This window comes from Aquarana catesbeiana, linkage group LG10 (assembly GCF_042186555.1).
Source record: "Aquarana catesbeiana isolate 2022-GZ linkage group LG10, ASM4218655v1, whole genome shotgun sequence".
Taxonomy (NCBI): Eukaryota; Metazoa; Chordata; class Amphibia; order Anura; family Ranidae; genus Aquarana; species Aquarana catesbeiana.
In genome coordinates this window covers 47,177,360-47,204,925 of record NC_133333.1, presented here as the reverse complement: position 1 = coordinate 47,204,925, position 27,566 = coordinate 47,177,360, and the positions used below count along the sequence as shown (strand labels likewise).

At 42.3% G+C, this 27,566-nt stretch overlaps 1 long non-coding RNA gene across 1 annotated transcript in view; it reads right to left on the bottom strand.

Moving 5' to 3' along the window:
* Window positions 1-18,187, bottom strand: part of LOC141110658 (uncharacterized) — a 32,000-nt gene extending 13,813 nt beyond the window's left edge. The window contains exon 1 of the long non-coding RNA XR_012236315.1: window positions 17,656-18,187. This is a non-coding gene — a long non-coding RNA (uncharacterized lncRNA). The remainder of the gene's footprint in view (window positions 1-17,655) is intronic.
* Between the last annotated feature and the right edge of the window lie 9,379 nt (window positions 18,188-27,566).

The window sequence follows — 27,566 nt, the reverse complement described above, 5'->3', positions numbered from 1 at the left end:
GACAGCTGCTGTCACAGCTTACCGCCTGCCCAGACGCAGAGGAGGGTGGAGTGATGGGCGGATCCCATGTGTCTGCAGAGAGCAGTTGGGGACCGCTGTCAGGAACGGCAGTGTACGCTGGGCTGTGCAGTATGGGTGAGACCTGTTGCCAGCGGAGGGCCTCATGGAGGAAGAGTATTCCTGTCCCGCGCCCCCCTCCTTTGATACTGCCTCCACCTGTCCCGCTGCCCCCCACCTGTCCCACTGCCCTTTCTGTGACACTGCCCCCACCTGTCCCACTGCTCCTTCCTGTGACATTGCCCCCACCTGTCCCGCTGCCCCCCAGCTGTCCCACTGCCCCCCTCCTGTGACACTGACCCCATCTGTCCCCCTGCCCACTCCCCACCTATCCCACTGCCCCCCTCCTCTGATGCTGACCTCCTCCTGTAACACTTCCCTCCTCCTGTCCTGTTGCCTGCCACCTGTCCTGCTACCCTCCTTTCATCCTGCTGCTCCCCTTGTGTCCCACTGCTCTTCTCCTGTGACACTCCCACTAACTGTCCCACTGTCCACCTCCTATCCTGCTTTTGCGTAATTTTTTTTTTTTTTTTAGCAAAAACTAATCTATGTTGTATTTTATTAAACTCCAGTATCTTTCAAACTATAGAAGTTAAACTAGCAGGTCTATAGTTACTTGGTAAAGACTTGGACCCCTTTTAAATATAGGCACCACGTTGGCCTTATGCCAATACAGCCGACTTCCTGTTTCTTGTCTGGGAGAAAAAGGCTAGGCTTATGACATCATGCACAGCTCTCGTGAGAATTTGCCAGGAAGGGAGGGGGGGATGAATCATAGGAGGGCCAATGAGAGCTGCCGAGCTGGGGGTGTGCCTCTGTGTGTCTGTGTAAATCCAGGAAGTGAATAGGCAGCAGTTTCAGCTGCCCACAGTTAAAATGATTACAGCCAGACTCAGTGGAGGAAGATTTCTGCAGCATATTTGGCAAGTACAGAATCACAGTGTATATATAAAATAATATGCAAAGTGGTTGGAGGGAAGCTTCAGAATGGCAAGGATGTTTTTGTTGCAACATAATGTGAGCAGACTATTTTTCAAAGTTAAAATCATTTTTTGCTAGAAAATTACTTAGAACCCCCAAACATTATATATTTTTTTTTCTAACACCCTAGAGAATAAAATGGCGGTTGTTGCAATTCTTTTTGACACACCGTATTTGCGCAGCGTTCTTAGAAGCGCACTTTTTTTGGGGAAAAAATACACTTTTTTGAATTAGAAAATAAGACAACAGTAAAGTTAGCCCAATTTTTTTTACATTGTGAAAGTTGATGTTACGCCGAGTAAATTGATACCCAACATGTCACTCTTTAAAATTGTTGCCGCTCGTGGAATGGGACAAACTTTTACCCTAAAAAATCTCTATATGTGACGTTTAAAAAATTCTACGGGTTGCATGTTTTGAGTTACAAAGGAGGTCTAGGGCTATAATTATTGCTCTTGCGCTACTGATTGCGGCGATACCTCACATGTGTGGTTTGAACACCGTTTTCATATGCGTTCGCTTCTGCACGCGAGCTCAGCGGGATGGAGAACATTTAAAAATACATTTTTTTTTTCTCATTTATTTTACCTTTTATTTTTACACTATTGTTTTCTTTTTTTTTTTTAATTATATCACTTTTATTCTTTCCAATAATATTTATTGAAATTAGCATATAGAAAAATACAGTATACATTCCATAAGTTTTAAGAAATAGAAACATATCTCGGCCAACATGGCCTGCAGGAATTATACAAATAGATGATATCATCTCCACTATCTCTGCATGAGGTAGACAAGGCTGTCCGGTTACTCTCTTCCGATTCTGATCACTTCCACTCACATACAGATTTACATAAAATATAAAGTGGCATACATTTGGAGATGTAGCTGGCCATCTATATATATTCGTTGTTCCTAGAATAATCTCCACATACTTATTGGAGAGACGGTAAAGGGCCGGGGTCCCACCCAGCCAACTTAGCCAACTTTTATTCTTATTACAAGGAATGTAAACTTCTCTTGTAATAGAATACAGTAAAATGCAATTAAAAATAAATAAATGAATGTTGTTTAAAAAAAAATAATAAAAAAAAATGTTACTTTAAGAGCTATGGGCGGAAGTGACGTTTTGATGTCGCTTCTGCCCTGCAATACTATGGAGACGGGTGGGGGCCATCTTCCCCTCACTCAGCTCCATACCACACACTGGAGCCGACAGCTGCGGTAAGCGGCGGAGGGCGTCTGAGCGCGGCGGGCCTCTCCCGCCACTGATAAAAGTGATTTTGCAGCGAATCCGCCACAGAGACCACTTTTATCTGAAAGCGGACCACCCGCTGAAGAAGAAGATACCAGGGTTATGGTAGCTACCTGCTGCCATAACAACGATACTCCACTTCAAACAGCCAAAGTATAACGACGGCGGGCAGTCCATAAGAGTCCCTAAAAATTAGAATAAATGGCTTTGAAATGACAGAGCTCAATTCTTTTATGATCTGTGGGTGTATGTCATGTGGTTTTATTGATATTAATAATATTCTTATGATTCAAAGTACATAATACACCAGAAATTTTTTTTTGGCACTACCTGATATCCAAAAGGTTTACAGTCATTACAAAAATGAATTGAGGCACAATCATAAAAAGGAACTTGCTGTTATAGTTTATATTTGTAACAGGTCCTAAAATATTTCTCCAACCATATGGACACCTAACTGGGCTCATAACAGATAACTGCACACAATGTAATGTGTTAAAATACCATATAACATAACACAAAAGATTACTGCACTGTATAGCATGAATTAATATAGTAAATACCATATAACTTTTTATAACATGAGTAAGAACATGATATAGTAAGACACATAAGATCAAGAACATGGGGACAGGACCTCAAACAGGACCTCAAACTAACTGGAGAAATGTATAAAATGAATCTTAGAAAGTATTATTTTACCAAAAGAGTAGTTGATGCTTGGAATAGACCATCTTTTTTTAACCAGGATGCCTTGGCAAAATGTCTAAAAATTGCCCAAAAATTGTATACAAGCTAGCAAGTGGATGAAGCCTGCCTTTTAGTCATACAAATACACAAGTTTTCATTGTGCACCATTAGATCCTTCCAGCATCTGCCAACTGCCAGTGTCCTAACAACCAATTACGTCATCGGTTGATAAGGAGGACATCAGGTGCCTGTTTCCTCCTCCCCTGCCTCTCTCCATCAGCACTGGGGTCACATTAGCTGAGTGAAGGAGAAAAATAGAGGGGGAAGAGAAACATTGGAATACTAGCCAGTACCAGTGTGCAAAGGTCTATTTGTTTTGGAAGAATACAAAGCCTTTAATGTTGGGTATCCTACACATGCGGATGTTGCTGCGTTATGTAAAACTATTAGTTTATTGTCTTACATTTTAGAATGGGGTGTGCAAAATTTTAAAAGGTGCCTTGCCCAAAAAAGATACACTGGAATAGACTTCCAGCAGAAGTCATGAGTCAGTCAGCAGTAAGGCAGTCTGCATTCAGGGCCGATCACTGGCATGTGATCGCTGCATGAGTGATTACATGTGATTAGCTGCGATCAGCTGCGGGAGCCAGTAGCCTCTCATTGCATTCAATGGGGCTGCCTCCCGCAGCTAAGCATAGTAACCCCTGTTGGGGTTCTTACATCTGATGGGGGCAAAGTGCATTTGCAGGTGTGAGTGAACCCTAAGTGAGTTTAAACATGCTTGTAAAAAAACATATATCTACACTCAGACAAAAAAAGTAAAAATAAATAGGAAAACTGAGCAACACTTTATGGACCACTTGATCGATGTAAAATATATTGTTCCTAATCATAGGATCAGACAAGGCAATTGCCCTATCTTATTAGTCTTATTCCCTGTAGAGCAGCTATCTATGGCTATTTGGCAGTGCCACAAGCATGAAATCGTCCCTTTACCCCAGCCTTTTCCAACCTTCTTACCCCAGAATAAACCTTTAAATAATTTTTAAAAGTTGAAAAAAAATTAAAAATATAAATAATTAGATTTTAAAAAGGCGGGCCAGATTCAATGGACCACTTCATCTTTTTTCTGCCATCATTCTTCTATATTCTTATTTTTTAAAGTCATATACCATATGGCATATGATATAAATAAAATAATATAGCATAATATAGACATAATTATATGCTGTAAAAGATATATAAACGTAATATGGTTTTGCCATCAATGCAATAAATTAATAAGCATAACATGACATAAAATTAGGTATTATTTGAATATAATGAGTGTCAGAAAAAAGGACAGCATAAAACAATGCAATATATCATAAAACATAATATACATATAAGATTATGATTATAAAATTCTGCCTAGAATTTAGACCAAAGGCAATACAAAAGTCCTCCATAGGCTATGAACCTTGCCCTGTATACAGATAGGAGGTTTTTTTTTTGGCTCGGTTCACATACATGCGAATCGGATGTATTTTAAACCACATCCGATTTGCATAACGGGTTACAATGGAGTCGGTTCACACTCTGTTTTTTCAAAAGAGTCCTGTGAAATTTTAGGTCCGGTTCAGGTGTGAATTCAAGTAAAAATTTGCACCTGAATTGCACCTGAACCATTGAACAAAGTTGCACTAAACTCCTTTTAAAAACTGCAAACCGCAGCCGGACATGTGTGAACCTAGCCTTCGGAGATAAATTCAGTACACTCACCTGGCAAGAGACAAATTGCTTCTGATACTGTGATTACAGGCACACATCCTCTTATGTGCCCGTGCTCCTCCCCCATTGCATGCCCCCTCTTTACATTTACCAGAAGAATACCTACCCTCTCCTCCCATGAAAGATGAGGAATACAATCTCTCATTTTAAAGCCTACAATTAGTTGATGTGAAAAGCTCTATAGAAAAGTAGATTGAAAAGACCAAAACTTGGTTTATAAGTAACAATGACCTTTCTAGAACTTCAGTTAAACTTTGCAAGGTGGAATTTATTGTTTCAAATCCTAAGATTGGATAAGGTGTTTACCCTGTCTGATTGATCCATGCATAACAGCCATCTATGTTCCTATGTTTCATGCAGAACAGTCAACTATGGCCATCTTAAAGTGCCACAGGTAGGCATGAAATTATCCCCTCCATGCCACCCTTTCTCAACATTTTTACCCTAGAGGAAACCTTGGAATGATTTTCATGTCTAAAGGAACCCTTGCTAAAACCAATTTATTGGGGGTCAGTAGGAAAAATGCCCACCTAAAATGGTTTCCTGGATGCCACCCTTGCAAACAGATAAAAAGTTCATTGGTCATGCAGTTGGCCGTGCCAAGTAGTTCCGGCCTCAGAACTATGCAGCCCCATGAAATGGGAGGTTAATCAGCCACAGCACAAGGAGCCCTTTGCAACCCCTTGAGGAACCATAGGGTTTTACAGAACCTGGTTAAGAATGGCTGCTCTATGCTGCCAAAAGTTGCCTGAGCATGACATGCATTAAATGCATCATCTCATGCTAATGGATCTAGCTGAAGCATTACACTCTGGTACCAAGACTTTGGTTAGTTTTGGAGTTACAGGTAGGGTTAGAGTTACATGGATTTAATGTTGGGGTAACACAAACTCCTCCCTCTCCAATCTCCTCACGACACACTCCCACCTCACCTGATACCACAGTGCCCAGGGCAGCCACCCCACATGCCAACCCCTTGTCCCGACCCTGGCATCGAGACTTTTGTTAGTGCTGGAGTTACAGGTAGGGTTAGTGTAAAGCCCCATATACAATATTAGATTTTCTGCAAATTTTTGTCTTCGGATTTACCAAAATTATGGAGTGCAAGGGCCTGCCTGATTGCATACAAATTTAAACTTTTAAGGTTTGACCTCATATTATATGGTTTTGGCAAATCTGAAGACAAAAATCTGCAGAAAATCTAATAGTGTGTATGGGGTCTTAGAAACAGGATTCTAATATAATTTATAAAGATAATAAAGTAAGGGTTCCAACACTGAACCTTTGGGTACACCAGTTATAACCTTAGACCATTTGGAGTATGAATCATTCAATTCTAATTGACTTCAAAAAGTGTGGGCTCTGGGAGCAGAGCACTGCCCCGAGCCCACCCAGTTGTGTGACATTAGCGAATTAATATTCGCTAATGTCTTCCTGTCTTTCTTCCCAGCCCAACAGTGAAGTGGGTCCTGAGTCCTACACAAAACATAGCAGTGCAGCGCTCAATACAGGTCAGATGTATACACATAAAATGTACATATTAAACGTACATAAATAAAACGCATGAGGCAAAGTCCCAAAAAGTATATCTTAGTCCGAGGAGATCAAAAGCTGCCCACTTGCAGAAGGGGGATCCCTCAGTTGGCAAGGAAAGGGTGCAGTGATAGGATAAGATTGTATTCGTTGTATCACCACCAATGTGAACCTCCACCAAGGGTCTAGGCTGCTCACCTTATTGAGTGGACCTTCTGCGCTAACAGCAAGGTCACTCATGCATTCCCTTCCACAGGGTAGATTATGGAGATAGGGGTCCACAGGCAGTATCCCAAATTCAGTCTCATCCGTTGATATATATCATGTTAAAAACAAACATAACAGGACATAGTGCTCTCCATACGAAAAGGTATAAAATTTATTAAATAAGAAAAATATTACTCACAAAGCAAGCACTGTTTCCCAGTGCAGGAGTATACAGCATAAAATGAACCAGATGGGTGGCTGTACTGACATCACAGAGCCCCTCGCACGCGTATCATCCGTGTGTACTTCCTCAGCGAATCTGAGATTTTTTTTATATTTTGTGTATGTCTTTTTAGGTTTTGTATATTGACCTACAGTGTCCAGCTGCTGAGTTTTAGTAATTAGGTTTTGCGCTGTCTGTTTCTTCTGTTTAAGTGGTCCTGAGTCCTGATTGGCCACGAGTCCTAAATCCTAATTGGCCCGGAGGAGAAGCGACCACTGGGACTCGGGAGGAGACGCATGTGGGGGGAACCGCCTCCTGGATGGGTTAAGTGCAGGGGCTGATGGGCGAACGATCGAGCGACGGGGGGGGGGGGGTAGCGGTGATCAATCAAAGAAGGAAAATTGAGCACCAGCTGCCACTGTCTATGTTTGTACGGCCACCTTTAGAGAAAGAAACTAAAGCTACCTATCACCATAGCTCCCAACAGTCCCTGATTTCAAGGGACTGTCCCTCATTCGGAACAAAGTCAATCTTTCCTCCTCATTTGTCCCTCATTTTTGTCTGATCTATAAAGTTGTATATAAAATGCACTACTTATCTTTTAAAAAGGATTTCACAGTGCTAAACCTTTTATCCAATTTTTAAATTGGTGGATTTGTAAATTCCAAAAGCCAATATAAAGGAATAGTAGTGGTAAAAAAAAAGTAATAATTTTTTGTACAATTCTTTAACCTCTTCAGCCCCGGAAGAATTTACCCCCTTCCTGACCAGAGCACTTTTTGCGTTTCGGCACTGCATCACTTTAACTGACAACTGGCAGGCGTGCGACGTTGCACCCAAACAAATTTGACGTCCTTTTTTTCCCACAAATAGAGCTTTCTTTTGGTGGTATTTGATCACCTCTGCGGTTTTTATTTTTTGCGCTATAAACAAAAAAAAAGCAATATTTTTTACTTTTTGCTATAATAAATATCCCCCAAAAATATATAAAAAAACTAATTTTCTCCTAAGTTTAGATCGATATGTATTCTTCTACACATTTTTGGTAAACAGAAAAAAAAAAAATCGCAATAAGCGTACATTGATTGGTTTGCGCAAAATTTATAGCGTCTATAAAATGGGGGATATATTTATGGCATTTTTATTAGTAATTTTTTTTTTTATTAGTAATGGCGGCAATCTGCGATTTTTATCATGACTGCGACATTATGGCAGACACATCGGACACTTTTGACACTATTTTGGGACCATTGTCATTTATACAGCGATCAGTGCTATAAAAATGCACTGATTACTGTGTAAATGACACTGGCAGGGAAGAGGTTAAACACTAGGGGGCGATCAAGGGGTTAAGTGTGTCCTAGGGAGTGATTCTAACTGTGGGGGGATGGGCTACTACTCAGATGACAGCGATCACTGCTCCCGATGACAGGGAGCAGTGATCTCTGTCATGTCACTAGGCAGAACAGGGGAAATGCCTTGTTTACATAGGTACTTCCCCATTCTGCGGCTCTGTGACACGATCGCCGAGACACCGGCGGACATCGAGTCTGGGGGACCTGCGGTCACGGAGCACGTGGCGGGCATGCACGCGCCCACAATGCCGCATCCTAAAGAGGATGTAACTGTATGCCCATTTTGCCAGCCGTGCCATTGTGCCGATGTATATCGTTGTGCGCTGGTCGGCTTGTGGTTAAGGGGGGCATGGCAGTGGGTGTGTCCTATGCCTATATACTTTTGCTTATAGGTGTCCCTCATTCCCATCTCAGGAAGTTGGGAGGTATGCTATCACAACTCCTACTTCTAGAGGTAACTACTTATATTGCTTTGTGTTTGGGTTAAGGCTTCATGCACACTCCTGCTCCTAAACTGAAGTTTTTTGGGTTTTTGGCGTTTTTTGCCTAAGCCCCTGAACACACGTTAATTAAAGCCTATGGGGTTAATTTACTAAAGGCAAATAGTCTGTGCCCTACAAGTGCAGCTGCTCTAAGGGGAACATGCAAGGAAAATAAAAAAAAACTGCATTTTTGCTTACACATATCTGAATGATATGCACTGCACTTGCAGGGCATAGTATAATTGTCTTTAGTAAAACGACCCCTATGTGTCTTTCATGTGACAAGTGATTTTTTGATAGGAATACAATGTGTCTCATGTTTTATAGCTTTTGTAATAATTTTTTTTTATTTTACATGTTGTATCAGTAATTTTCCATCCCTACATTTGACACCTTTAAAGTCCAGAGGTTTGTTACCTCCAGTCCCTGCAAATTTTCTTATATTTTACTGGGATGTGGTATTCAATTTGAATCCTCTGTTTTGCTTTGTTCTAGTTTCTAACACAAGTTATAATGAACTCCTTTACTTCCTCTACAATCTTCTCCTTGCAGATCTTCACTCCACTGAGCGCCCAGTCTCTCTCACTAGACTTGCTGATCCACTGCCACTGGATCCCCTGAGCTCTTCCAATCTTCTCACACAGTATCTTCCTCAAGTGTCACCCCCTGCGTCATTGATGGGTCCCTAGCTTGGCACTCCAGATACTCCTCAAGTGTCACCCCGCTGGCCTGCTCGGCCCCTGGCTTAACACAATACTGCTTTGCAAGCGTCACCTCCACTGCCTGGGTCCCTGCTGAAGTTTTCCAATTCTTCATCGTCTCTGGTTGAAGAGAACACTGCTCTGGTACTTGCTTCAGCTACTCACAGTGGTCCCCGGTAACAAGGTTAATTGTCCTCTTAGTGGCGACAGCTTCCCCTCTACCTCTGACCACGACAGGTTCTCCGGCCGGCAGAGCCGTCACTTCTGGTTGGACCGTAAACCACAGTCCCAACCCTACGCTGCTCTCTTGCATATGAATAGGCCCCTCATACAGCCTAGCAGCCATATGCCCCCGAGATAGGCCTCAGGTCTCTGGCCTAACAGCCCAGGGCAGTACAACACACATCCACCCAGACAGCCGTCCAGGTGGCACAGAACACAGATCACCTGACTCCACCCAAATAAATAGGCCCTCCCTGCAGGCCAAGGGACTCAAGAAAATCCTTGCCCATTGGTTGAAATACCCCATATACTCCTAATTTGTTCTTGCAATGCGCTTGTCTTATCTAATGCCATCAGGCCACCTAGCGACAGAAGAGAGAAGTGCAGCATTTCCAGAATTAGGGCGAAGTCAGTTGACCTCCTAGCAATTGGCCAAGGCAACTATCACTTGGCAAATAAATTTAAGAGCAACCCTGCCTAAACATCAGAATGCTACATGTCCATGCACACATACACTTTTAGAGGAGTTTAGGAGCAGCAGAGTTTAGAGGCAGTCAAAGCTCCTTTTCCTGAATGCAGAAGAATCACAGTCAGGAGAGGAGCTTTTGGACATAAAAACACTAAACGCGCCTAAGCGTTAGGTGCGTTTAGCACGTGAGCATTTCAATGGGCAGAATAAATTGAAAATCTGGCCAATTAAATAACCGCACAAACACCAAATGCTGCTAAAGTTGCCTAAACTGGTTTGAAAAAATGCAGCTTAGGTATGATTTTAACGCTGATTTTCTCCTGTCGGGAGAAACAGCATTTACAATAAACCAGTGTCATTGAGGCCTAAATAGTAAGAATAAAAGTGTAGATTTCAGTAGTATGGATGGAGGACTCAGCACCTCCATGTTCACACTGCAACCGCGGTTCTCTAAATACCTGAACAGCGACTGCATGTGGCCGTGCAAACAGTGCAAATTTTGGCTGATTCCGGAAACCGACCGAAATGCAGGCCTTGTATGGCTAACATAAGTCCAGGTCATTTAAGACCACACTGGTTTCTTGTAAACGCTGTTTATCCGGACAGGAGAAAATCAGTGTTATAAACTCACCCAAGCTGCATTTTTTTTAAAACTGTTTAGGTAAGTTTAACAGAGTTTGGGCGCTTATTTCATTGGGCAGAATTTTCATTTACGGTATTCTGGCCATTGAAATAAATGCTGAAGTGCCAATCGCGGCTAGCGTTTTTACAAGTTTATGCGTCTCTGTGAGCGTTTATGTGCATTTAACATTCAGCATTTTTTGTGGTCCAAATCCCTCTCCTAAACGTGATTTAGGGCGTCCAGAAAACATTCTCTAAACTCCCCAGTGACTAAACTGCTAAAGAGGTTCATGGACACATAGGATAACATTAGGGGAGTTTAACCTGTCCGCGCTATAGCCGTAAGACAGCTACAGCGTGGACCTACTTTGCCGGGAGGGTGTCTATAGACATCGTCCTGTGCTCGAGCGGCCTGCGCGCCCCCTGCAGGGAGCGAGGGGCACGGTCTGTGATCAGCGAGTCTATGAGACTCGGCTGATCACAGATCGGAGTTAGGGGTCGATCCCGACCCTGTACCACGTGAGAAGCTGTCAGCCAATGACAGCTGATCATGTGATGTAAACAGAGCCGTTAATCGGCTATTTTCTCCTCATGCTGGTAGCGTGAAGAGGAAAAAGAAGCCGATCACCGGCGGCTGTGAGAGGGACATCAGTCCCGATTGTGGAGCCCACCTGTGACACCTACCAGTGCACAACAGTGCTGCCTACCAGTGCCCACACTACCATCCATCAGTGCCTATCAGTATCTCCTTATCTGTGCCTATCAGTGCAGCCTCATCAGCGAAAATCAATGAAGGAGAAAAATTACTTGTTTGCAAAATTTTATAACAAACTATGAAACTTTTTATTTATTTATTTTTTAAATTTCTGTATTTTTTTGTTTGTTTAGCAAAAAATAAAAACCCCAGTGGTGATTAAATGCCACCAAAAGAAAGCTCCATTTATGTGAAAAAAAATGATAAAAATTTCATTTGAGTACACTGTAGCATGACCACGCAATTGTCATTCAAAGTGTGACAGTGCTGAAAGCTAAAAATTGGTCTGGGCAGGAGGGGGAGTTTAAGTGCCCAGTAAGCAAGAGGTTAAGGGCAGAAAAAAAAAGGTCTAAACTCACAAAAACGTGAGTTTAAGAGCAGCAATGTGCATGAGGCCTAAGAATTTCTGCTGACTCTCACCAAGAAACAAACATGTGATTTATTTTACATTACCAATAATAGCCAGAAAGATCTGACAAAGCACATCTTCATCCCTGCAAGTAATTATACTTGTTACCATTCTGGAGATTTTTGAGTTTTGCTGCCTGAACTAAAGTTGCCACCTTTTCTTCAAGCCAAACCTGAACACTTTAGCGGCGCATGGCAAATGTTCTTTGTGGTATACACTATAGGGTTGTAAAAAGACCTGGGACACCTTTGGGTACCACAAGGGAAGAAGTAATGCAGCGCACAAATCCCACTGCGACGGACAGTGGGGGTGGCCAAATTGTGTTAGCAGTGGGAGGGGCTTAAAGGAACATTGTTAAATAAAAACAATCTTGTACCCATAAAATATGCTTAGATTGCTGTGCCACAAGTAAGAATCTTACAGACATGTATGAACCTCAGCCTAATCATTAAAAAGTAAATACAATTCTTCCATCACATATGATTTTGTGTACACTGAAAATAGAGCGCTAGCATTTTATCTGAGCCAACCTTAAAGAAGACCTTCATTAAAATAGTCATGGACTACCTAGCAACCAGTAACTGCTGAGACAATGAACACTTTGGTGAGAAGTATGCAATGTACAGTATTGTGTGTGCAGTGCACCCAGAAAGTATTCACAGCGCTTCACTTTTTCCACATTTTTTTTTTTATGCTTTGGCCTTATTCCAAAATGGATTTTCATTATTTTCCTCAAAATTCTACAAACAATACACCATAATGACAACGTTAAAAAAGATTGTTTGAAATCTTTGCAAATTTATTAAAAATAAAAAAAAACGATAAAAATTACATGTACATACAGTAAGTATTCACAGCCTTTGCTCAATACTTTGTTGAAGCACCAATTACAGCCTCAAGTATGATACTACAAGCCTATGACACAACTATTTTTGTGTAGTTTCTCCCATTCTTCTTTGCAGGACCTCTCAAGCTCCATCAGTTTGGATGGGGAGCGTTGGTGCACAACTATTTTCAGATCTCTTCAGAGATGTTCAATCGGGTTCAAGTCTGGGCTATGGCTAGGCCACTCAAGGACATTCATGAAGTTGTCCCCTAGCCACTCTTTATCTTGGCTGTGTGCTTAGGGTCGTTGTCCTTTTTGAAGATTAACCTTTGCCCCAGTCTGAGGTCCAGAGCGCTCTGGAGCAGGTTTTCATCAAGAATGTCCCTGTACATTGCTGCATTCATCTTTGCCTCTATACTGACTAGTCTCCCAGTTCCTGCCGCTGATTAACATCCCCATAGCACAATACTGCCACCACCATGCTTCATTGTAGGTATGGTATTGGCCAGGTGATGAGCAGTGCCTGGCTTCCTCCAGACATGACGCTTGCCATTCAGGCCAAAGAGTTCAATCTTTGTTTCATCAGCCCAGAGAATTTTGTCTCTCATGGTCTAAGAGTCCTTCAGGTGCCTTTTGGCAAACTCCAGGCGGGCTGTCATATGCCTTTTACTGAGGAGTGGCTTCTGTCTAGCCACTCTACTATACGTACAGGCCTGATTGATGGAGTGCTGCAGAGATGGTTGTTCTTCTAGAAGGTTCTACTCTCTCCACAGAGAAACGCTGGAGATCTGTCAGAGTGTCCATCGGGTTCTTGGTCACCTCCCTGACTAAGATCTTTCTACCCAGATCACTCACTTTGGTTCCAAACTGGTTCCGGTGGTTCCAAATTTCTTCCATTTACAGATGGTGGAGGCCACTGTGCTCATTGGGACCTTTAATGCTGCAGAAATGTTTCTGTACCCTTCCCCAGATCTGTGTCTCAATACAATCCTGTCTTGGAAGTCTACAGACAATTTCTTTCTTCATGTCTTGGTTTGTGCTCTGAAATGCACTGTTAATTATGGGACCTTATATAGACAGGTGTGTGCCTTTCCAAATGTCCAATCAACTGAATTTACCACAGGCGGACTCCAATCAAGTTGTAGAAAAATCAATTGTCATAGCAAAGGCTGTGAATACTTATGTACATGTGATTTTTTTCCTTTTTTATCTTTAATAAATTTGCAAAGATTTCAAACAAACTTCTTTCATGTTTTCATTATAGGGTATTGTTTGTAGACTGTTGAGGAAAAGAATTAATTTAATCCATTTTGGAATAAGGCTGTAACATAACAAAATGTGGAAAAAGTGAAGCACTGTGAATACTTTCCGAATGCACTGTATATAGAGCAGGCGTATGTAATATACAATATAGTGTATATAGTGCAGGAATATGTAATGTACAATATGTTTTAGGAGTGTGTAATGTACGATATAGTGTATATAGTGCATAAATGTGTGATGTACCATATAGTGCAGGAGTGTTTAATGCACAATATAGTGTTAATATGTGGCAGAATCCCTGCTGCCAAAACATTGTTTGTACCCCAGCACACTCCCCCTAGGTCAGTCTGCCCCCCAGTACAACCCCCCTAGGTCAGTCTATTCCCCAGTACAACACCCAACACCCCAAGTCAGTCTCTCACTCAGTACAACCCCCCCCCCCCAAGGTCAATCTGTCTCCCAGTACAATCCCCCAGGGCAGTCAGTCCCCCAGTACAATCCCCCCAGGTCAGAATGTCCCCAGTAACCCCCCCCTCAGGTCAGACTGTCCCTAGTACAGTTCCCTCCTCAATATATTAACCTGTCTGCTCAGTCTGTCCCAGTACAACCTCCTAAGTTAGTCAGAAACAATTGTCAGTGTGTATAGGTAATATAAAGAACAAATTAAATATGATTCTAACAAATGAAACCAATGCAAATCCTTAAATACATAAAATCAATAAACAATAAATTGATGAAAAAATATAGTCAATGAAAAATATATATATATAAAAACATATATGCGAATCAATAAATGAATAATCAATATATTTATATAGAGCGAGAAGTAGATCTATACTGTATATGTGAACAGATTATGAACCATTTTATAGACCTTATGAGCACAGGTAATGGGGAGGTAATAATGGTGGGAAAGGAGGGTCCAAAAAAAGGCGGTGGCTGACCTATAGGTATGTGCTAACTCCGCGGTGGTACCAGAATTCCTGGGGGGGGAATGAATATGACACCTTTTAGGTACAAAGTCCCATAAAATGAATTTTAAATCATAGCTGAAGTGAGCTGCAATAGTAGGAGAGCAGTGAGTGGATGTGGGGAGGGGGAGTAGTGTAGATTAGGGGGGCTACAGGGGAGGGATGGGGGTGGACATGGGGGGGGGGGGGATTGTAGGTAGTATAAATGGCTGAAAAGCAGAGAGGTGGGGGCGGCCTAGGACAGGAAGGTGGGGGGGGGGGGGTGTGAGTGAGAGGAATGAGATATGGACAAGGATGGAGAGCGGGTAGATGAATGGAATGAGACTTGCAGAGAGAGGGGACCTTCTAGAACAGTGGCTCTCAACCCCTCTAAGTGCCCTGACCCCTTGATAAAATTTCCCAAGTTGTGGAGACCCCCAACTGTAAAATTATTTTCATAGCATGGGTTGTCAGCACCCAAGGCAAGACAAGTAATTTGCGCCCCTAACCCATGGACATTTAGTGCTCCCTGAGTCCCTTCCACTCGTACAATATTAAAACCCCTCATGGTACATTTTAGGATGTACCGCTCTTTCTCTTTGTTTTCTTTTCTTTCCCTTTTATCCCTCTCAATCCTAATTTCTTGTTTTTTTTCCCCCATCCCTCTTTCTAGACATCTTTCTTGTTCTTTCTCTTATTCTTTCTCTCCCTTTTTCTTTGTTCCTCCTCCTCTTTTCCTCTCCCCTCCATGTATTCTCTATTTTTATTCCTTCTCTTACTCCTTGGTGGGGAGGGAATAGGATGAGTGGCAGTGCTGGGGGGGAGTTCTGATCAGCCAACTTAGGTGCTTGATCAAGGTCATCTGCTGATCTGAGAACTGTAGTGGGGACTTTTAATAGCAACTATAATCACAGGTAGTGTTACTCACTGTGTCTCCGACTTTGTAGTGTCTGATAGCAGTGACACCTATGCCGAAATCAGGAGATAGGGTCTCCTCCAGCCCCTCCCACTTCACATTCCTCACCAGTCAGCTGACCTCTGCCCCCCAGTCATGCTGTGAACTGAATGGGCGGCTGCGGGCTCCAGGGACAGCCCTGCTGGGCGGCCAAAAAAAGGCTGGGAGAGCTTCAGAAACCCCTGGGAAATCATCATTTGACCCCCAGGTTGAGAACCACTGTTCTAGAAGGTGAGCGATGGGGATGGAGGTGAGCAGGAAGGAAGGCAATGATCAGAGGAGGACCAGAGTCAGTGGTTAGAAGAAAGTGGCTGAAAGAATGGGAAAGCTTCAATATTGACCCAAGATGCAGCAGTGTTGATAGGAGTGAGAGACAGAGCAGTGTATTAACCACTTAAGGACCGAGCCTCTTTCTGAGATGTGTTGTTTACAAGTTAAAAACAGGGTTTTTTTTGCTAGAAAATTACTTAGAACCCCCAAACATTATACACTTTTTTTCTAACACCCTAGAGAATAAAATGGCGGTCGTTGCAATACTTTCTGTCACACCGTAATTGCGCAGCACACTTTTTTGGAAAAAATACACTTTTTTGAATTAAAAAATAGGACAACAGTAAAGTTAGCCCAATTTTTTGTTATATTCTGAAAGATAACGTTGCACCAAGTAAATTGATACCCAACATGTCGCGCTTCAAAATTGCGCCCGCTCGTGGAATGGCGACAAACTTTTACCCTTACAAATTTCCATAGGCAAAGTTTAAAAAATTCTACAGGTTGCATGCTTTGAGTTACAGAGGAGGTCTAGGGCTAGAATTATTGCTCTCGCTCTAACGATCGTGGCGATACCTCACATGTGTGCGCTACTCACGTATGCGTTCGCTTCTGTATGCGAGCTCGTCGGGACGGGGCGCGTTTAAAAAATGTTTATTTTCTTTTCTTATTTATTTTACCTTTTATTTTTTTATTTTTACACTGTTTATTTAAAAAAAAAAAAAATCGTAAAATCCTGTCACTTTTATTCCTATTACAAGCAATGTAAACATCCCTTGTAATAGAAAAAAAGCATGACAGGACCTCTTAAATATGAGATCTAGGGTCAAAAAGACCTCAGATCTCATATTTACACTAAAATGCAATAAAAAAAAAAAAAATTGTCATTTAAAAAAATTATTAAAAAAAATGGCTCTTTAAGATCTATGGGCGGAAGTGACGTTTTGACGTCGCTTCCGCCCTGCATTGTTATGGAGACGTCATCTTCCCCTCACTCGTCTCCATACACAGCAAGGGTGAAGATCCGATCACCTCCGCCACTACCAACAGCTCCGGTAAGCGGCGGGAGAGGGGCCCTCTCCCGCCACCGATAAAAGTGATCTTGCGGCGCCTAAAACCGGACCGCTCACTGAAGAAGAAGATACCGGGGTTATGGCAGCTAGCTGCTGCCATAACAACGATACTCCTCTTCAAAGTACCGGCGTATAACGACGGTGGGCGGTCCGGAAGTGGTTAAAGTGGAGGTGTACCAAAGAATAGATGGACAAGCGGGATAGGCACTCGGAGTGGTGCCAGCTCTTGCAGCTGGGAGAGAAAAGAGATAAAAGTGCAGAGGGAGGGGGACAGCTGGTGACGGTGAGTGGGAGGGGTAGAGCTAGCGACATTAAGCAGCTGGAAGCAAAAGAACAGTGTGGAGAGGAGCTGCTAGGTGTTGGCTGTTATAGGGGATAGCCTGACGAGATTAGGTCTGAATAATGTGTCTGGGTTTCAGGCGGACTCAGACTGTCCGGGTAAATCCCAGACGCCCTAAACTTATCTCTCTGCCCACCAGATATGTTTCACAACAAGTTCTCTGAAATTTTAGCAGAATTTCCTGGTTTATGTACACTAAAAAGAACCTCTACCATACAAGGACAAGCAGAATAATGTTCCAGGACTTACCTTTTATTTTTAAGAACGGTCCTTTGGAACCTCCTTGGAGCCCTCCAATTCTCTGCTCAGATCCATTGCACTTTCCCCAGCAACATTGTAGATGTGGGGTCAGTGACTGTTAAGTTGAATGTTGCAATAAACATAACATTTACCTCATTCATAATAGCATTATTTTTAATGTAGTAAAGTAAGTTCAATGCTGGGCACTTTTACCCCTTTTCTGCCCCGGGCAATTCTCAACTTTCAGCGCTGTCACACTTTGGATGACAATTGTGTAGTCATGCAACACTGTACCCATATGAAATGTTTAGAATTTCTTTCACACAACTAAAGCTTTCTTTTGGTGGCATTTAATCACCACTGTTTTTTTTTTTTTTATCTTTTTCTAAATTAACATTTCTTTGGTGAAAATAACCCAAATCAGTGTATATTATTTAGTCTAGAGGAAAGTTTAGGGTCCACAAATTATGACACTGTAAGTACTCTATATCTGAAATTGATCAATCCTGATGTACTGACGGACTCATTACTTGAGGCCCAACAATGCCGGGACAGTACAGATATCCCCCAAATGTCCCCTTTTTGGAAAGTAGGCAATCCAGGGTATTTGCAAAAAAAAAAAATGAGCCCAAAGGTTAACGCTGCGCTAGAAATACAATTACAAAATATAAACACAGCTGCTAGCACCCCAAAGTCAAATACAAACGCAACAGATATAAAATACATAATTGGTGCAGCGCTAATTAAATTAAAAATAAGTGAAAAAAGGCTTAGATTAAAGACTAATGAAGAGTCCCAAATATACAGTACATAAGCGAAAATAAAAAAACAATATCCGTGCTCCTTGTAGATGTAGGTGTAAAAGCTATAAAGCCCCATACACACAATCGAACTTTCCGCCAACAAAACCGGGGAATTTTGTCCAAAGGGCGTTGGCTCAAGCTTGTCTTGCATGCACACGGTCACACAAATGTTGGCCAACAATTATGAACGTAGTGACATACAAGACATACTGCGTGGTTTTTCAGCTCTTTAGCACCACCCTTTGGGCTCCTTCTGCTAATTTTGTGTTAGTAGAAGTTTGGTGAGTGTTGATTTGTGCTTTTTTTTTTCTTGCGTTTTTCATTTAGCGCTTTTCAGGTCGTTTCTGAACGGCCATTCGTCAACCAGCCATGTTGTGGAATCGGAAGAGATAACGTGTTATTTATTATTGGCCTTGGAGTTATTGCTTTGACATTTTTTTTTGTTGAATAATGATGATTTGATTTGGTATATTTTCTATATTTTTGGATGCATAGAATGCACTTTTTGGTTAAGTTCTATTGGCAGATAGCATGTCTCATTTTTTTTTTGTAATGCACAATAAAAAAATTGTGCAGAATAATACTTGGCTTTGTGTTTTACTTCAAATGACAGTTTGTGAGTAGGCAGTTACATTTAAAATAATACAACGTAAAATTAACAAGGGACACCAACATAGTTGTATCTTTGATCTTATAAGATACGGGATAATGGTGTTGTGGTAACTTGCACAAATTAAAAAAAAAAAAAAAACATAATAATATTATTCTTGATATCACTAGAAAAAAAAGCCTTTGAAAATTTGTTTGCAATAACTCCATCAATGTCACCAGCAAAGCAGCTTCATTATTATCCCATTAAGGCCCCTTTCACACTGGGGTGGTGGGGGCGGCGGCGGAAAAACAGCGCTATTTTTAGCGCTGTTTTACCGTCATTTTTGCGGCTGTATTCGGCCGCTAGCGGTGCGGTTTTAACCCCCGCTGGTGGCCGAAAAAGGGTTAAAACCGCTCGTACAGCGCGGCTATAGCCGCGGTATTTCCGCGGTATAGCCGCGCTGTCCCATTGATTTCAATGGGCAGGAGCGGTTTAGGAGCGGTGAACACACCGCTCCTTCACCGCTCCAAAGATGCGGCTCGCAGGACTTTTTTTACAGTCCTGCCAGCGCACCGCTTCAGTGTGAAAGCCCTCGGGCTTTCACACTGAACAAACAGCGGAGGCTGTTTAGGGGCGGTTTGCAGGCGGTATTTTTAGCGCAATAACGCCTGCAAACTGCCCCAGTGTGACAGGGGCCTAAAGAAGAAGAGAATTGTGCGCTGCATTTGGAGATTTCATAATTTGCAGCGTCACAAATGTTAATTCTCCATTACAAATGCTAGTTTACAAGACCAACCGCTTCTGCTTCCGGGCATGCGCTTGTACTTTTGACTTTTGTCCGATGGACTTGTGTACACACGCTCAGAAAATCCAACAACACACATTTGTTGGCAGAAAATTTGAAAACCTGCTAGCCAACATTTGTTGGCGAAAAGTCCGACAACAATTGTCCGACGGAGCATACACACGGTCGGATTTTCCTCCAACAGCCTGACATCCAACATTTCCTGTTAGAAAATCCGATTGTGTGTACGGGGCTTTAGTGAAGAGAAAGTGATAGTCCGTTACATTAGATAAATCCAGCTCCAACCCAGGTGAGAGTAAGTAGCCTACTTACCAGCTCTCATCATATAATCGGTGCTGCGATGATTAGGGACACTGGTTACAGGCAGAGGACAGGTCTGTTTCTGCTCACTGTGCAGAGCGGACACGGACCCAGTCCCACTCTCCCCTATGGGGAAATTGGCTGGAAAATAGGACCACCATCCCTCTGAATTTTGAGGACAGGATTGGATCGGATAGTGGCAGATGACAGGCAGACTTGATCAGACAGCCCATGTAAAAGGGCCTTAGGTGCTACCTGCTCCTAAACAGCAGATGGCCTTCTGACACACGTTTGCATTGACTGTTCTAGAGCAATCCAAAAGGTACCAAACTTTAGGAGTTCTATTATGAAAATACCTTTCAGCTTCTGTAATTGTGGTCTTTAGCTCACTGTCTCCTAATTAGTGTTACTTTCCTTGTAGTGATGGGCCAATAGTGATGTAGCTCTCCTTCTGCAGGAGCCACTGGTAGTTTGGTCCTATTTCCCCCCTCAAAGCCCAACAGCCAGGCACACAGCATTTTTGGTACTCTTCATTTGACTCAATGATTAGTCTAGGGGTTTCTTTATTTGAACAGTAACTTGGTTAGCCTCCCTGGCGGTTTTCCCGAGTGTGGCTCGGGGTTAAAATTCAGGACCATTAGCGGTAACCCCGAGCCACACTCGAGATTACATCGCAGGATCCTGGTGTGGCTTTATTTACCTTGTTCCCGGGATCCTGCGATGTCCCCCGCTGTGTCTGCAGGCTCCGTCCTCCTCCGAAGCCTCTCCGTGCCAGGCTCCGTTCCCTGCGAGCGGCGCGACGCACGGGGGCGGAGCCTGGCGGCAAATTCAAAAAAGTGTACAAATCATAACACATACAGTACTGTAATCTTACAGATTACAGTACTGTATGAAATTATTTCACATCCCTTTTGTCCCCAGTGCTTTGTCCTATGCCCTGCATGCAGTTTTATGTTATATATACTGTTCTTTCTGCCTGGAAACTGGAGATTGTCCATAGCAACCAAAAAGTGTCCCTTTACTTCAAAAGTGGCTTTAGACCAGCTAGAAAACAGCGATAGTAAATTAGAACACTTGCAGAATTGAGCGATAGTGAATCGTGGGGAAATTTATTTTATTATTAATTTTTTTTTTTTTTTAATTATTTTTATTTATTATATTATAATTTATGTTTTTGTGTTTCAAACTTTATCATACCCGGGATATCTACTAGACTCTTGTTTGGACAAATTTAAGTGTGTTATTGTTAAGAATTACAGACCTACAATATAAAACGCCAAATTTCCATGCAAAATAATTGTACCGCTTTCAGCACCTAAAATCCGAAATAATCATACCGCCAGGGAGGTTAAGGATGGGAAGTATGGGATGCCGCAGAACTGTAGAACTGAACAGCTTGACGGTTGCTTATCTTCTGGCTGCTCTGTTCAAAATTCAGGCTGTATTGTAGAACCTCTGGCTGCACTCCACTCTCTTGACTGTATTGTACAACTACTGTCTTTTTACAACTTCAGGCTGTACTGGGCAAACTTCCAGCAGTATTGCACTACTCCTGGCTGTTTTGCACAATTCCTCTAAAAAAGGGGAGTCAATGACTCGCTCAGCGCCAAAGATGATTGGACTTCATCCTACCAATTCCCTTCTGACTCAGCCTCTGAACAAGTTTCTTTGGTAGGCCCCCTAGCTAAGCCTAGCTGGGGCCTCAATGTCTTCACTCTGGCTCCTCTAGCTTTCTCTGCCCCCAGGGGCAGAGCCCCTGCACAGGGGGTCTCCTCCTGCAGGACTGGACCCAGGAACTCTGCACTCTGCTGCCAGGCCTCAGACTACTTATGGGCTCTCCCTCCACCTTCTGGGTGCATCTCCCCAGGGATTGGTTGGAGTTCCATAAATATTCAGGCTGCCTCTCCTGCTCTACCTCCCACTAGGCTTCCAGAACACTTTCTGATCTACTGTATACAGATGAGCTAAACTAAATTTACCTAGCAGCGTACTCTGAACTAGAAGGGTGCTACAGTGAGACAAGGATTGTTGAAGAAGAGGACGAGAATTCCCTCATAATAAATATTGTACATGATGGCTAACAGGTAGTCTGGTCTGTTCTGATAAGGATGACAGAGAAGCAGAAGAGCAACACTGGAGGATATTTTGATGAACCAGTCCAAGTTTAATGACATTTGGGAGGCTGAAGGATCCAATTATGTGCCAATCCAAGCCTTCCTAAATGGGAAATACTAGAATATCCTTTGATGGGCACTCCAACTTACCAAAATGGTGAATACTGGAGTCTCCACCAGTAGGTCGGTCCAAACTCACCAAGAAGGGCAAAGCCAGAGGATTGCTATGTGAGCCAGTCAAAGCCTAATTGGGGAAACCTGGAAGATTCCCTGATGAGCCTTTCTAAGCCTACCAAGATAGGGGATCCTAACTTACCCTCTAGTTAACCAGTTGAAGTTTCTTAAGATTGGAACCACTGGAGAAACCTTATATGTGCCAGTTGAAACCTACTTAGGATCAGCCCTCTAAATCAAGCTGCCAACCTATGCAATATTCTAACATCCCTATGCAGTATGAATTCTGCAGCAATGGAAGCTTCCGTTTTGTTCTGGGATCCTTGTACAGCACACACAGAATCAGGGAAAGGTTGTTTCATTCTGGCTCCAGCCTTTGTATTTATGATAGGATAACACAGTGTTAAAGCAGCTGGGGGATGGTGAACATTATTAATAATAGGATTACCAGATTAGTTATTTGAGATGCTCTCACGGAAGGTGTTTACGAAGCAACAATACAATGAGGTGGGAAAAGTTCTATTAACACAAGGGAGAAATTATTTCAGTATAAACAAGTCACACAAAAGAAATAAAGGAGGGTAATGTCTGGGGATTAAAAAAGAGACGAAAACTGATGATTAGGAAAATCATAAAATAACAGTGCAGCTTGAAAATAATAGAAATATTACCAAGAGAAAGGAGAACTACACAATCAAAATGTATAAATGAGGTTCATTGTTACAGCTACTTCTAAAGGTGGCCATTGTTTTGGGGTATTACTATAGCTACTCATACTTGAAAGCAAACTGTGAGCTACTAATGGCATCAACTATACAGCGCAATTGTGCTAGAGTGAGAACATTCACTCAATTTAACTAAAGTTCTGCTCCAGCCAGACCAGTACCAATCATCCCCCCCACACACAAACAATGCCCCCCTCTAATGAATCTCTGTAGCCACAAAAAAAGAAAAAAAAAAAAGCGTCATTGGATGGCACTTTCACATGGATGGCAAAAGGGCAGTAAAAACAGACATCTGACATTATAGCAGTGACTGTGGTGCTTTGCGGCCAAAGCAAATTTATCTCAGCTTGCAGAGTTTGTCTGGTGGCAGACACCACCTGTGAAACTTGCCCATTGAGGTCAATGGGGTCTTGCTCAATACACAATCCCCCTTGGGATTTGAAAAAACAGGCATTCAAGGGGGGCAGCAAGATAGCCTCCTGAATGCCTAGAAGCCATTGGCCTACCACGCTCTAAAACCCTAGCCCCTGCGGATCGCTTTTCAGAAAGCATTAGAGACTGCCCTCCATGTGAAAGATTCAAAGACCAAAGTACTTACCTCAATGTGTTCTCACGTCACATGCTGGGTCTTGAGTCTTCCTTCTACCTTAGACAGAATTGGAAGTACCGTCTTCTGATGTTCATGCTACTGCCTGGGTGAGGCAGAATCTTCCTGTCTAGCAGTGGTGTAGTCTAATGCCCCGTACACGCGATTGGAAATTCGGCCAGCAAAAGACCGATGTGAGCTTTTGGTCAGAAAATGCGACTGTGTGTATGCTCCATCGGACTTTTGCTGGTGGAATTCTAGCCAGCAAAAGATTGAGAGCAGGTTCTCAATTTTTCGGTCGGAAAAAGTTCCAATCGGAAATTCCGATCGTCTGTACCAGTTCCGACGTGCAAAATTCCGACGCATGCTCGGAAGCATTGAACTTCATTTTCTCGGCTCGTCGTAGTGTTGTACATCACCGCGTTCTTGACGGTCGAAAGTTCAGCGAACTTTTGTGTGACCGTGTGTATGCAAGGCAACCTTGAGCGGAATTCCGTCAGAAAAACCATCCAAGATTTTTCCGACGGAAATTCCGCTCGTGTGTACACGGCATACGGTTAGAGATGATGGCTATGCATGACGACGCCACAAAATAGGGGCAAATCAGAGTGGGCTTGCTCTGGGGGTACTTGGCAGGGGGAGGAGCCAGGAGTGACTGCAGGAGACCCGAGAAAAGAAGGATGGGGCTGCTCTGTGCAAAACCATTGCACAAAGCAGGTAAGTATAACTTGTTTGTTATTAAAAAAAAACATTGGGTTTACAGACACTTTAATTCCAGCTATTATACGTGTTATATTTGCTTTTATTTATATTACTTTCTTAAGCCTGATAGCGATTTTGAAGCGTTTTCATCAGGCGTTTCACAAGCTTTGTGCAAGTGCATTTGCATGTGTATCAATCTTCAGGCAATTTACCGGTATTCCTGGGCTGGGCGAGGGAGGGAGAGCAGTTTTCGCTCATAAAGCCCATGGGCCGAAAATGCCTAAGCATGCAAAAAAAAAAAAAAGCTTGTGTATTTTTGTGAGCATAGGGCGACCGACTGTACAAGTGTAAACGGAGACAATTTTAAAGGATGGGATGCTGCGTATAGTCATGCATTGGAAACTAGCTGAAAAACCAAGTGTGAATGAGAGATTATTAAGCTCAAATTTATTGCTTTGTTTGTTCCCTTCATTTCATCAAACGTGTTTTAACCTTGTCTCTTTTTGTGTGTGTTTTTTGTGAAGATACACAATACCTATAACACTATTATATACAGTATTTTTCTTATTTTGTAATAAATACCTCCCAACATTTTGAGATGGGAATGAGGGACACCTACTATCAAACGCATGTAGGCATAGGACACGCCCCCTGCCACACCCCCTTAAAGGAGAATTAACCCAAAAAAAGGTTAATTAAATCCACAGGGGCTTTTTTTTACCACTCCTATTCCTTAATATTAGTTTTTAAAACATACAAATGCAGCAATTTAGAAATTGGATGAAAGGTTTAGCACGGGGAAACACTTTTTGAAAAATAAAAAGTGCATTTTATATACAACTATATAGATCAGACCAAATTGAGGGACAAATGAGGAGGAATGAGGGACAGAGGGACATTGCTCCAAATCAGGGATAGTCCTTCGAAATCAGGGACAATTGGGAGCTATGATAATATGTTCTAAGCAGTCTATATACCATTCATAGTCTGATGTTTTTTGGAGCTTCCTAGAAGTTCTGTTTTAAAATATACCTAATTTATGCATTTATGAATCCCAGTGGTATCTTGGCCACACAATTCTAAGGTAGGATTGCTGAGGAGATTCTACTCAGTCAGTTAGTCTTTACTTCTCTAGGAGGATCAGCCACCTGCATTGTACTTTATGTCGCTGCCTGATTCCTGGTTTTGGGCGCACGCCCCCCGCCCGCCGACTCCCACTGTGATTGGACAGAGCAGGATTTTTTCAGCAGGTCCCAGCCAATGATTCATGGTGGGGACCTGCTGATTGGCTGTGTCCAATCACAGGCCAGAGCTCTGTTTTGACAAACGAAACAGGGCTCTGTACAGAGGGAACAATCTCTTTGTTTCTTGCAGAGAGAAGAAACAAACAGATTTTTAGTAAAAAGCAGCACACATTACCACTTATTAGGCACACCGTTAAAGCGGAGTTCCGCCGAAAAAAAAGTCAGCATCTACAAATACTGCAGCTGCTGACTTTTAAAATAAGGATACTTACCTGTCCTGGGCGCGTGCGATGTCCTAACCCGAAGCCGACCCATCCCTCGGCTCTCAGGCGCAGGCATCGCCATCCTCGGTAAGGGAATCAGGAAGTGAAGCCTTGTGGCTTCACAGCCTGGTTCCCTACTGCGCATGCGCGAGTTGCACTACGCGTCCTTACTGGTCCCCGCTGTCTTTTGGGACCTGTGTGTCTCCCAGAAGACGGGGGGCGGAGGAGGGGCTGGACATGGCGTAGATCGCCACGATCTATCGCCGGAAGTGGGAGTAAATACCTGTATTAGACAGGTATCTGCTCCCCCCTCCCCCCTGAAAGGTGCCAAATGTGACTCCGGAGGGGGGGAGGAATCCAATCAGTGGAAGTTCAATTTTTGGGTGGAACTCTGCTTTAACCCTTTCATTGATCCTAGATGTTAACCCCTTCCCAGCTAGTGTCATTAGTACAGTGACAGTGTATAGTATTATCACTAATCACTGTATTAGTGTCACAGGTGATGTCAGTTAGTCAGTTCCCACCAGGTGTCAGTTACTGTCAGATTTCCCAATACGCTTTCATGATCCAACTATAAGTCGCTGATCACCACCATTACTAGTATAAAAATAAATAAATTAATAAAAATTGTATGCAGTATATATGAAATTATTTGTAGATGCTATAACTTTCACGCAAACCAATCAATATACGCTGATTGGGATTTTTTTTTACCAAAGACATATAGCAGAAAATATTTTGACCTAAATTTATGAAGAAATTTGATTTTCTTTATTTTTTTATTGGATATGTTTTATAGCAGAAAGTAAAACATTTTTATTTTCAAATTTTTCGGTCTCTTTTTGTTTATATAATAAAAAATAGAAAACCCAGTGATGATCAAATACCACCAAAGGAAAGCTCTATTTGTGTGAAAAACTGACATAACTTTTATGTGAGTACAGCGTTGCATGACAGCACAATTACCAATTAAATGGCTAAATAGCAAAATATGGCCTGGTCATGAAGGGGGTAAAACCTTCTGGAGCTCAAGTGGTTAAAACCTAACCGAACCTTCCAGAGGTATTCTCCCCATCCCCATTCCTGAACACTGCTCTAATTAGTAATTTTTCTCCCTGTGCAATGCTGTTGATTGGAACAAGCTTTTTTTTTTGGCTATGTATGAGAGAGCCACAGATCAACTCTCCTATGTGCTGCCAGCACAGGGTATTTTACCTATTGCTGCAGCTCTTAGCATTTATTAAAAGTAAAAGAGCCCCATATGTATTACTGTGTATACAGCCTGACTTCATTACATTAATAAATATCAAGGGTTCAATTGATATTTAAGTAGGAGACAGCAACAGGAGACGCTTCCCCAAGGCATCATGCAGCAATCTCTTTGAAGGACAGGCTCTCCCTAAACACAACCTTTTTGGGTAGACATATGCCGAATGAAAAAAAAAAAGTTTTGTTTCAATTCGTTATTTCCATACATTTGGTTCGTTAAATTGGTTTAATTTGTTTTCGGAATTCGTTTTGTTTATTCGTTTTCGAATTCAAATCGTTTTCGAATTCGAAAAATTTGAAACATTTTCAAATTCGAATAGTTTTCCAATTTCCAAAGAGAATA